At 50.2% G+C, this 12,735-nt stretch overlaps 1 protein-coding gene across 4 annotated transcripts in view; it reads left to right on the top strand.

The window, feature by feature from the left end:
* Window positions 1-12,735, top strand: part of CCND3 (cyclin D3) — a 125,351-nt gene that overhangs the window by 15,496 nt on the left and 97,120 nt on the right. Inside the window, exon 2 of one of the 4 annotated variants that reach the window (XM_025382226.1) lies at window positions 3,436-3,617. The exons of the other annotated variants lie outside the window; for them this stretch is intronic. The gene's annotated coding sequence lies outside the window, so the exon portion shown is untranslated. The remainder of the gene's footprint in view (window positions 1-3,435; window positions 3,618-12,735) is intronic. 4 annotated transcript variants of the gene reach the window in all.

Raw genomic sequence — 12,735 nt, 5'->3', positions numbered from 1 at the left:
GTTCAAGCGATTCTACTGTCTCAGTTTCCCAAGTAGCCGGGATTACAGGCACCTACTACCACACCCGGCTAAGTTTTATATTTTTAGTAGAGTCGGGGTTTCACCATGTTGGCCAGGCTGGTCTTGAACTCCTGACCTCAGGTGATCCGCTCGCCTCAGCCTCCCAAAGTGCTGGGATTACAGGTGTGAGCCACCACACCTGGCCAATATATTATAAAACAAGACTCACTAAACAATACTTACTCTGGCCACAGTTGATATACTTCTGACGTTTTAAAATTCTGTTTTGCCGTTTCATTTTTAAAACGTGGTGGTCATGACTTCATGAAACAGTAAAATGACTGCCATCACCTGTAATCCAGCACTTTGGGAGGCCGAGGCAGGTGGATCATGAGGTCACGAGTTCGACACCAGCCTGGACAAGATGGTGAAACCCCGTCTCTACTAAAACTACAAAAAGCCGGGCGTGGTGGCGCACGCCTATAGTCCCACTACTTGGGAGGTTGAGGCAGGAGAATCGCTTGAACCCAGGAGGCAGAGGTTGTGGTGAGCCAAGATTGTGCCATTGCACTTCAGCCTGGGCGACAAGAGTGAAACTCTGTCTTAAAAAAAAAAAAAAAAAAAAAAGGACTTGCCATTTAAAAAGCACTAAATTGGGGAGGCATCACTCTCAAAGTTCTATTAGCAACAGAAGTGGACTGACTAATATAAGGCGAAGGGAATGTATTAGAAGAAGGTCAGAAACTCATAGACTCACTAGGAAGGCTGCAGAACCAGGCTTGGAAATGGACAAAGTGCCAGGGGCTAGAAAGAGATAACTATAGGGAGATGAGGGCAGCTGGCTGTTACCTCTGCCAGTTTGCGCATGGTGGAAATGGGTAGGTTTCTGTGGTGCAGGTGAGGCAGCCTGGCTCCTGGATTTACAGTAGGGGAAACGGAACTCCCAGAGGGAAGTGGCTGTGCTGTTAGGGAGGGGGCTGGACAACCAGCAGCCAAAGAAGAGTAAAGTCTACCAAAGGTAACAGGATGTGGGCACATAAAAAGATACCTTACCATGAGTGGTATACTTAACATGGCAGTCTAGGCGGACGTGCCCATGCCCGGCTCGTGGCCTTCTCACGTGCTAAATTCGGAAACCCATTGGCCATAGGTATTGAAATCAAATGCCTCCAAAAGATGCCAGGCCTCTGCCTTGGTAATTCCACTTTCTAGTCTCTGTCCTAATTAAATTATTCTAAATGCAGAAAAAACCTTGTCAGCCGGGTGTGGTGGCTCACGTGTGTAACCCCCAGAAGTTTGGGAGGCCAAGGCAGGACAATTGCTTCAGGCCAGGAGTTCGAGACCAGCCTGGACAACATAGTGAGACCCCATCTGTACAAGAAATAAAAAAGAGTAGTCAGGTTTGGTGGCATGTGTCTGTAGTCCTAGCTACCCAGGAGGCTGAGGCAGAAGAATCGCTTGAGTCCAGGAGTTTGAGGTGACAGTGAGCTGTGATGGCACCAGTGCATTCCAGCCTGTGTGACAGGGCAAGACCTCGTCTCTTAAAAAAGAGTTGGACAGGTGCAGTGGCTCACGCCTGTAATCCCAGAACTTTGGGAGGCCAAGGTAGGTGGATCACCTGAAGTCAGGAGTTTGAGACCAGCCTGACCAACATGGTGAAACCCCATCTCTACTAAAAATACAAAAAATTAGACACGTGTGATGTGTGCCTATAATCCCAGCTGCTCAGGAGGCTGGGGCAGGAGAATCGCTTGAACCCAGGAGGCGGAGGTTGCAGTGAGCTGATATTGCGCTGTTGCACTCTGTCTCAAAAAAAAAAAAAAAAAGAGTCAGTTGCAAAATATATGTGGTAACATGAAAATTATATGGTAACGTTAAGGGAAAAATCAGGATGCAAAATTGTACATATATTTACAACTATATATTTTAGACACACACACACAGACTTGAAGGAAATATACCACAGTGTTAACAGTGGTTATTTGTTGGGGGAGCAGAACTAAAGGAGTTTTGTTTCTCTAGTGCTGTTTTCACTTTTTGAACTGTTCATGAAAAATCAAAAACATGTCATGAGTTGTGTTTCCATAAGTATTTGGAAAATCAGTCTTCTTACTTTCATAGCATCTCACTGGGGACAGTAGGTGCCGAGTGCAAAGTTGGCAGGAAGGAGTACAGTGTGAAGGCCCAGAGCAGTACCCTGTGAGGTCACAGCAGCCTCTGCCCCACGTTCCCAATAAGCCTGCACTATCTGCCAGCCCTGCAAGTCCTGCGCCACCAGTAAAGTTGTGAAGTATCCAGGTGACTCTGGGGTGACTGGCCCCCGTTGTCACGGCAGTTAGGGGTGGGTGAAGTCAGGTGAGGTGGCACATGACTCAGCTTCAAGCCCCCTTGAACCCACAGAACGGGTCTGAAGTGGAGCACACATTTCTTTTTGAGGCCTGCTTTTCCCCCTTGTCCCTTTTAGCAGGCTGTAGCGGGGAACTAAGGCGGCCAGAGCAGGAAGTCTCCCATAGAGTCTGCCTCGGCAGCTCAGCAACAGAGGAGGAGGTGGAGTCTGGATTGAGCCCCAAGATAAGGAACATGCAGCAGCTGAAGAGGGAGATCAGAATAAACAGCTGTGCCCCCAGGAGAACAAGCTCCACATTCCACTCTTCGACCCCACCCCCAATTCCCACTTCTCCCAAGTGCCTTCCTGCACCCCACCCCCATCTGTGCACACTCAGTGTTCCCACCCACTCCAGGGGCCTCCCTTCCAGCCTTGGCTCAGCTCCCTTAGAGCCGCCTTCCTTTCCCCAGTCCCCTGAACCAGAGGCTCTGGGGCTGCTCTCCAGCTGTCTGGAAGGAGTGAGTACTCAGGACAGGTGGCCGGAGGTGGATGGAAAGGGGCCTCATCCAGGCTGGACTCCACCTGCCGGGCTGGGCCACCCTCAGACTCTTCCCCTGGGCCACTCCTGGAAGGCCTGGGAATACAAGAGGGCCAGGCCATGGTGGCAAGTCTGGGGAAGGCGAGGCAGGACCTGGGGCATGGGAGGAGACAGTAGAGTGGTCCTGGAGGCCGGGTCTATGCACATCTGGTCATTCTCACTGTGGGTGGGCCTTGCCCTCCAGGACCCCACAGTCCAGTAGGGGAGACAGAAAGCAGGTACCAGATGTGCCTCCTGAGGTGGTCTCTGCACAGCTCTGGGAGGTCATGCCTCATCATAGCCTCATCATAGTGTCTGGGGGTACCCCCAGCTCCAGAGAACCGCCGGAAGGCTCCATGTCTCCTGAGGGTTCAAGTCACTGCCCCAAACACCCCATATTTCTAGACATACTACCCTGGGATTTAACATTTAAGAGAAGGAGCAGATATTTTCTATCTCCTGGAGCTGGACCAACCCCTCAGGCCACCACAAGTATAGTGAGCACCCTTCCTCTGTGCTACCCCCATACCAGCTCCAACCTGAGAGGCAAGACCCAGCTGGACCTGGGCACCTAGGGGCTATGGGGCAGCACTGGTTTACCATGTGTCCCTCCATACCTGAAGATGTAGGCCTCTGTGGACACACGTGTATTCCTGAGCTTGTGCATGGCTTGTGTCCTGGGTGCACAGAGGATTGGACCCACAGGGCAGATGGGTGAGTGTCTGCCTCAGGTACACTGCACATCTTTGCCCTTGGTGGGAGAATGGTTGAAATAGTGAGGCATGCTGCATTCCAGAGGCTGCCCATTGTCCTGGCTGTCTGCAGGGAGGGCACCCCCATCTACACCCAGTGCCCAGTGAGAGGATTTTTTTTTTTTTTTTTGAGACGGAGTCTCACTCTGTCGCCCGGGCTGGAGTGCAGTGGCCGGATCTCAGCTCACTGCAAGCTCCGCCTCCTGGGTTTACGCCATTCTCCTGCCTCAGCCTCGCAAGTAGCTGGGATTACAGGCATGTGCCACCATGCCTGGCTAATTTTGTATTTTTAGTAGAGATGGGGTTCCACCAAGTTGGTCAGGCTTGTCTCAAACTCCTGACCTCAGGTGATCTGCTCATCTCAGCCTCCCAAAGTGCTGGGATTACAGGCATGAGCCACTGTGCCTGGCCCCAATGAGAGTATGTGTGGGGATCTCACTGCCCTCTTAGTCTCTAATTGCTGGCAACCTGGCATGGCCCCACATCACTGTATTTAAATCCCTCCTTTGAGGCTCCCAAGGCCCTCTAATGTCCCACATCTTAAACTACTGGACAGGTCTCCCCTTCTATAGTCACTGCCAGCCAACAGACTCAGTAAATATATGTCAATAATAGCCAGGACTAGCTACATAGTTTGCAGGGCCCTTGTTCAAAAATTAGGAAGAATTTCAAGGCTGCATACGGTGGCTCATGCCTGTAATCCCAGCACTTTAGGAGGCAAAGGCGGGAGGATCTCTTCAGGCCTGGAGTTTGAGACCAGCCTGGGCAACATAGTGGGACCCTGTCTCTACAAAAAAAAAAAAAAAAAAGAATAAAAAATAAAATAGCTGGTGGTGACTGCTTGTATTCCTAGCACTCAGCAGGCTGAGGTGAGAAAATCACTTGAACTCAGGAGTTCAAGGCTGCAGTGAGCTATGATCATGCCACTGCCATCTTACAGTCTGGGCAACAGAGTGAGACACTGTCTCTTAAAAAAACAATAAAAAGAGTTTCAAGATGGTGGCGACAGAGCATTAACCAAGTTTGGGACCCCTCCTGAGCATGGGACCCTGTGTGGCTGCACAGGTCACAAACCTATTTGACCTTGATAATAGCAAACACGAACTTGTATTGAACACTTGCTGTGTGCCAGACATTGTGCTGGACTGGGTGCTTACCACGCATAATCTCATTCCTTCTTCTCAACAGCCCTGCTATCCCTACTGTGCAGATGAGGAAACTGAAGCTTTAGCCGAGTCATCTCCCTTGCTGAGGTCACCCCGCTCCTAAGTGCTAGAGCTGGGAACGGAACCCAGCCTGTCTGTCTCTGGAGCCTGAGCTCTTACCCATGCCTGTGGGCAGCTTCAGCCTTCAAGGGCAGGGAGATTGCTGGCGGAGGGCAGCTGCTTCCTTTGCCACCTTCTGCCATATCATGAGCAGGAAGGAAGATGAGGCAAGAAATAGCAGCTGACAGTGTGGCAACAGTGACTGTGGTGGTAAGGGTGTCCAACCCGGCAGAGGCGATGGGCAGACAAAAGTGAGATGGGCACAGGAATTGTCTGAGCTGGAGGCAGCTGATAGCACAGTTGTGCTCTCCACACCTCGCCTAGTGTGGTCATCGCCGAACCCACTCTTCTCTCTCCCCTGATGTCACCTCCAGCTCTGCCTCTCTCTTCCTCTTTATGGCCACAGTTTCCTTTCCCCAGCTCTCTCTTCCACTCCCTCCCTGGCTACCCTTTACCAGGGAGGTCATCAGGTCTCTTCTCCAGCTGTATCCTCAGTATTCCCATACTTAGCACCATAGTAATAGCAGCCACGATTTAGTGAGCACCTACCACATGCCAGGCACAGTGCTAGGGACTTTACAAGTTTGTAATCTTCTCTCCACAAGCCTGTAAGCAATTTTTATCCCCATTTCATAATGGGCAGCCACGCGTGGTGTCTCACACCTGTAATCCCAGCACTTTGGGAGGCCAAGGCGGGCGGATCACCTGAGGTCGGGAGTTTGAGACCAGCCTGACCAACATGGAGAAACCTCTCCTCTACTAAAAGTACAAAATTAGCCGGGTATGGTGGCGGGAGCCTGTAATCCCAGCTACTTGGGAGGCTGAGGCAGGAGAATCGCTTGAACCCTGGAGGCGGAGGTTGCCGTGAGCCGAGATCGTGCCATTGCACTCCAGCCTGGGCAACAAGAGCAAAACTCTGTCTCAAAACAAAACAAACAAAAACAAAAACAAAACAAAGCAAAACAAAACTGAGGCTTAGAGAGGCTAAGAGATCTGTCCAGGGTTACATAGCTTGTGAGCAGTAGGGAGGAGATTTGGGCTCTGGCGTGAACCCACATACTTTCTGCCCTCCTTACCACTTTCCCCATAGGATGGGTTGGCCTAAGTACAGTGGTTTCCTGAGCAGGGAAGGAGATATGCGTTGAGAAATGGTCAGTTCGAGGGAGGAATAAATTGGGTATCGTGAGAGAGACATTCACCTCCGGCCTCATTTGGCATTAGTTGGGGGTGGAGTCAGGGGTGTCTTAACCACTTGGAAGGCACTCTGACACCTGGGAAGCTGGCCTGATGGAGGTGAAGGGCTGGAGACATGGATGAGGACAAGGCCCCTTGCACACGCCTTTGGCAGTCAGCATCTTGGCACCAAAGAATGGGCTGGGATAGGCACCAGGGGATGTTAGGCTGCTGTAACACGCACTCCAACAAGAGTGGCTTAACAAAATGGAAATTTCTCCCATACAAATCTGGGTGAGTGATCTGACCCCTTAACGGTATTGAGGGCCCAAGCCCCTCCTGTGCCCTTGCGTGTGGGAGGTGGCATACCACCATGGCTGCTGGGTCTATCAGCCAGCCAGTGAGGAGGGAGGAAAGTTACGAGAAAGAAAAGGCACTGCCCTTCCTTTTCAGAGCATGACCTCAAAGTTGCCAGATGACATCCCTTTGGTCACCAGCTGATCACATGCCACACTTAGCTGACAGGGAGTTTGGGGAACATACATAGTGAAGCTTCTAGTCCCAAAGGTACAAGAAGGGAAAGTGGATTTTAGGGGACAGTTGGCAATCTTTGCCATGAGATCTAGATGAGAAGGGGATGGGGAGCCCGTGTCATGTGGGCAAGGATGGCTTTCCTATGGGGACCTGCTGGGAGAAGAATGTTCCCAGCTAGACTTCTTTTTGTGAGGGGCCTAGAGCAGGGGGCCAGAACCCCCTTGGCTAATGCCCTCACGCTGGACTCCCTCCCTTCTGGTCAAAGGTGGAGGGTCTGATTCTCCCTCACCCTGACCAGAAGACCCTTGGAGGTCATCATGGAACCTTTCTCCCAGGAGCACCCTGTAGGATCAGGGTGAGGGTCATTGAGGAGCACCATATGTTCCCCTTGGCAGGGAGGAGGATGGTCTGTGCTGTTCTCTGATGAGGTAGAGGAGGGTCACGTCCCCATCCCTTAGAGAGGTGATTGAGAAGGTCAAATGTAATGTGAGCAGGGTTGAGGCAGGGAAGTCAAAGTTTGTCAAAAATAGGGGGAAAAGAGGCTTATTTTCAAACGTGACCTAACAATTGACAGATGGCTTATCCCTTTGGTCACCAGTTGGTCATCTGTCACATTTAGCTGACAGGGAGTTTGGGGAACATATATAGTGGAGCTCTTCTCTGGAGGTGGGAATCTCCATGTGGCTAGAGGCTGACAGGCAGCCTTGTGGGTCCAGTGCTGACTCCTTCATTTACTCACTCATTGATTCGCTCATCCACTCAGTGTCTATTAAGTGCTTACCATGGATACACTGGGTACCATGTTCCATGTGTGTGAAAGAGGAAAGAAAACGGGCACAGTCCCTTACCTCTGTAGCTTATAAGCCTTGTTTTCCCCAGTTCCCTTTCTGCCTCCCTGGGGAGGAGAGACCAGGCCATCACAGCTCTGAGAGAGCCACCCTTGTGACTCAGGGCTCAAAAGGCCCTAAGGGAGCCCATGAACACATCTGATAGGCCCTCACCTCTGAGCCCGCCATCCTGGGGCGGCCCGGGTGCAGGATGGGCCAGGGTGCTGGAGGGGAGGGCAGTGGAGCATTGGAGGTACGGTTTCACTTCTCTTTCACACCAGGCGTGGAATCTGACTTTTCTCAGTTGGTGAGGTATATTATTACTTCTGTGAGCTGAGGGGAGATGTCCTCACTCAACCCCTCCTCCAACTCTAGCTGTCTCTCCAGTGTTCCAGGTTGAATGGGATCTCCCCTTCCCCTTCTTCCCATTACCCACAGCCCCAGTTCAGCAACTGCGTCTCTTTGCTCCAGGAAAAAAGGTGGTGTGGCCGTTGGAAATCTCTGTGGAGACACTTCCTCTGTGAGACCTTGGTCTCTCAGGCCTCTCCCTAGGACTTTGCTTCCTGGGCCTCTCTTGGCCTTGCTGGAAGAGAGGCCCCCGTGCCCTGGCCTGCTCGGAGAGCTGCCGGGCTCCCTGTTCCTCTCACAGTTAGATCCCAGACCTTCCGTCTGCCTGCGTGCATGGGCCACTCTCACTTTATTCCCCACGGCATGGCTTCATGCAGGCCCTGCTTTCCTCCCTGGACTTCTTTTTTATTTTATTTTGTTTGACTTTATTTTTTGAGACGGAGTCTCGCTCTGCCACCCAAGCTGGAGTGCAGTGGTGTGATCTCGTCTCACTGCAACCTCCACCTCCGGGGTTCAAGTGATTCTCCTGCCTCAGCCTCCCAAGTAGCTAGGATTACAGGCATGTGCCACCATGCCCAGCTAATTTTGTATTTTTAGGAGAGACTGGGTTTCTCCATATTTGTCAGGCTGGTCTCAAACTCCTGACCTCAGGTTATCTGCCCTGCTTGGCCTCCCAAAGTGCTGGGATTACAGGCATGAGCCACTGCGTCCGGCCCCTTAATTTTTTTTTTTTTTTTTTTGAGATGGAGTTTCGCTCTTGTTGCCCAGGCTGGAGTGCAATGGCGCGATCTTGGCTCACCGCAGCCTCGTCTCCCAGATTCAAGGGGTTCTCCTGCCTCAGCCTCCCTAGTAGCTGGGATTACAGGCATGTGCCATCACGCCCAGCTAATTTTGTATTTTTAGTAGAGATGGGGTTTCTCCATGTTGGTCAGGCTGGTCTCAACTCCCCACCTCAGGTGATCCGCCCGCCTTGGCCTCCCAAAGTGCTGGGATTACAGGCATAAGCCACCGCGCCAGACCAATTTTGAATTTTTAGTAGAGACGGTTTCACCATGTTGTCCAGGCAGGTGTCAAACTCCTACTCTCAGATGATTTACCTGCTTCAGCCTTCCAAAATGGTGGAATTATAAGTGCAAGCCACCATGCCTGGCCTGCTTACCTGGACTTCTGAGTGGCCCCAGCCTCCCAGTGTCACTTCATGCTTTCCTGCTACTGAACAGTGCCAGTGGCATGGCTAAGGAGAGGGACCCTCTCATCACTGAGGGCAGACTGAGAGCCTCACAAGATGCAAGTTCTCCTTCCATGTCACTGGAGGTGCATAAACCCCTCTGCTTCTTCTACACACCAGCTGTGTTATTGGGATGAATTCGTTTTGTTTTTGTTTTTGTTTTTGAAACTGAGTCTTGCTCTGTCACCCAGGCTGGAATGCAGTGGCGTGATCTCTGCTCACTGCAAGCTCCTCCTCCTGGGTTCACGCCATTCTCCTACCTTAGCCTCCCAAGTAGCTAGGACTAGAGACGCCTTCCACCATGCCTGGTTAATTTTTTGTATATTTAGTAGAGATGGTGTTTCACCGTGTTAGCCAGGATGGTCTCGATCTCCTGACCTCATGATCCACCCGCCCTGGCCTCCCAAAGTGCTGCGATTACAGGCATGAGCCACCATGCCTGGCCACAGAGTGAATTCTTAACCTCTCTGTGCCTCAGTGCCCTTATCTGTAAATTGGAGATAATAATAGTATCCACCTTACAGGGCTATTAGAAGGATTACATGAGTTGTTAGGAGGCTTTATGCACATACAGCACTCAGAGCAGAGCCTGACCCTAGTAAGTGTATGCATTAGGCTGTTACTATGACACAGGTGTTTGCCTGATGTAAACATTGGCAAAACTTTTAGGCCCCAATGCTAGTATATCAACCTAGGGATCTAGGCCAAATAAAAGTATAAAACCTTCAGAGCCAGTCTTAACCTACAGATTCCGCCATTGTACAGTTAAGATGGTCAGTGGCAGGGTCAGGGCCCTGCTTGCATCCTGTATTCTTCTGCTTTTAGTGTTGGATTTTGTACTTAGTGGGTGTTCAATAGATGATAGGTGGTGGATGGATGAGTAGATGCAGACCGGCATTGAAAAGTACCCAAAGGATACGGCTGCCGTAGTTATTATATTTAAATACTACCAGTTCTCACTATTCTCACCAGTTATATTCTGTACAGTCACCACAACCTCCGAACTGGTGAATACTGGCCCATTGCTCCTAGGGGAAATACAGGGTTAGGTTTCTGTGAGTCCCTGGTCACAAGATATTCATCAACTAATCGATACTTAACTTTGTTTTCTGTGTGTTTCTGTTTGAAGACACCTTATTGAATATATAGTTGACTCATTAACATTGAACTTATGCCCCATAGCACGATAATTCATGCTCAAACCTGATCTAATGTATTTTCTCTGTAAGGCGCATACAGTCATCTCGTACTTAGAAACATTCGCCAGCACATCAGCCCTAGGCTTGGGGGCCATTTTAAACAGGGAAATCAACAAAAAGGCCAGCAATGCAGAAAAGGTGGCACTAAGTAGACTATGACAAGGACACTTGTTTACATTACGAGAGCTGAAACGGGCAGAGCACTGCCCTGTCCCACCTCAGCCAGGAACATGCATATTGGGTGACTCAAATTTTTCATGGCTTTGCTCATGTCTGTGAAAGATGACAAAGCACCTCAAGTATTGATTTCGGGGTCACAAATTTTAGCAAGGAGGCAAATTCACAAATACAGACTCCATGAATAATGAAGATTGACTGTACCCCTACATGGTCCCGCTCTTAGTCCTATCCCTGCAGGATCTAGCTGTCTGATATCTACTGCCTGGCCCAGCATGGGGCGTCCAGCACCTGGAGCCAGCTCTTAGGCCAGCGCCATCTGACTTGTTGACTCTCCCATATCTCTCTTGGGGGTATAAATGTTGCTGCCCTGGCTGCACTGGCGGAGGGGTGAGGAAGCCCTGCCCTGCCACCCTTCCCCTTACGCGACTTCCCCACTGCACATGGGCCTCCCTTGTGAGCCAGACCCACGCATGTGTAAAGGAAGGCGGGGATGACACACAAGCAGAGGCCACCTGTGACTGCTCCAGGCCAAGTGCTGCATCAACACCTGGGGAAGACCCCCTGGCGGTTTGGGGGAGCCTGTTTTGACCTGATCTTTATTTACCCCTCAAAGGAAGTAAATAAATAGCTCTTTGTGTCTCTTTGTGGATGTGCCTGTACCACACTGGATGTGCCCGCTGCACACCGTTAAAAACCATGACCCAGCCCCAGAGGAAGTGGTAATGCAACGATTGTTTGTTTTATTTTCCATTTATTCTTACATCTCCTCCCCGCCTCCATCCTCCACCTTTTCTGTGTGTGCTGAGAGGTTTTCTTTACCAACCTGGGATCCAATCATTTGTTCATTCATTTCTTCATTCACTCATTCCAGTGTGTACTGAGCCATCACAGTGCTAGATGCTGGTAAATATGCAAGCTATTATAGGAGAAAGTGAGGGTGCTTTGGCCTGTGGATTCAGGCCAACTTGGATTCGGATCCTTGGAACTGTTTCCTGGCAAGATGATCGTGGATCTCTCTCAGCAGAATCGTGGGCAAACTTCAGCCTTGTGGAACTCGATCTGCAAATTGAGATCATACTGTCTCATCTCACAGGACTGTTTCAAGGATTAAAGACAGAGCAGTGATTTCCCCATGGTCAGCACTTAATATGTGATACTTACTTCCTTTAGGCTAGCAAGGTGGTAACAAAGTTTGGAATTTCCCCTCCGTCCCTCTTCCCTGCGGCTGCCAGCCTCCTTCAGCCCTTTATGGGCACCCACCTGGATTACTGTGCATTTCTAAAGCTCAGAGACTGTTAGAGGTTTTCCAGGGCGTGCAAAATCAAATTCACCTTCTGTTGGTGTTCTGTTCTCCTAGGATCTGGGCTCAACTCACCTTTCCGGGCCTTTACCCACAGCGAACCTTTATAACCCTCTCCCTGCTAGCTAGATCTGATAGATCCTGGGGTGTTCTTGCTTCCATTGCTATGTGCACACTGTCCCCCTTCCTGGAATGCCCTTTGTCCTCCTCTCTCCATCCAAACCTGACCAGTCTTCAAAGCCCAGTTTAAATCCACTCAGCTCCTCCTCCCACGTACCCTGCCTCCTGGGTAGCGTTTCCTAGTGTGTATTATGTGTGGATAACAACACATATTGTCCTTACTAGACTGGGAGCTCCTTGAGGACAGGCTCTGTCTCATTGGTTTCCACCCTTCTCTCATTCATTCAGCACATGTGAAGGATGACTGCTCTGTGCCTGATGCCTTTGGGACCGTCCTTGTTTCTCCAACAGTGCCCATCACTCTGTAGGATATTCTCTTAGGAAGAGTTGGTCCAACAAATGAGTGAGCGGAAACAGAACAGAAGGTGGAAAATACTAGCCCCTTATTCACAGATCCCGAGTGGATGCCTGGAACAGCGGATAGTACCAGACTCTCTGTATATTATGTTTCTTCCTATACGTACATACCAATGATAAAGTTTAATGTATAAATTACAGTAAGAGATTAACCACAATAACTAATAATAGTACAGTTATAATTATATATTGTAATAAAAGTTGTGTGAACGTGGTCTGTTTCTCCCTCTCTCTCAAAATATCTTTTTGTACTGCACGATGGGTAACTGAAACCAAAGATAGTGAAACTGAGGTCGGGTGTGGTGGCTCACGCCTGTAATCCTAGCACTTTGGGAGGCTGAGGCACGTGGATCACCTGAGGTCAGGAGTTTGAGGCCACCCTGGCCAACATGGAGAAACCCCGTCTCTACTAAAACACAAAAATTAGCCGGACATGGTGGCACATGCCTGTAATCCCAGCTACTTGGGAGGCTTAGGCAGGAGAATTGC

The sequence above is a fragment of the Theropithecus gelada genome, chromosome 4 (genome assembly GCF_003255815.1).
Source record: "Theropithecus gelada isolate Dixy chromosome 4, Tgel_1.0, whole genome shotgun sequence".
Classification (NCBI taxonomy): domain Eukaryota; kingdom Metazoa; phylum Chordata; class Mammalia; order Primates; family Cercopithecidae; genus Theropithecus; species Theropithecus gelada.
Note: the sequence above shows the minus strand (reverse complement) of the source record. Positions and strands in the feature narration are given on the sequence as shown.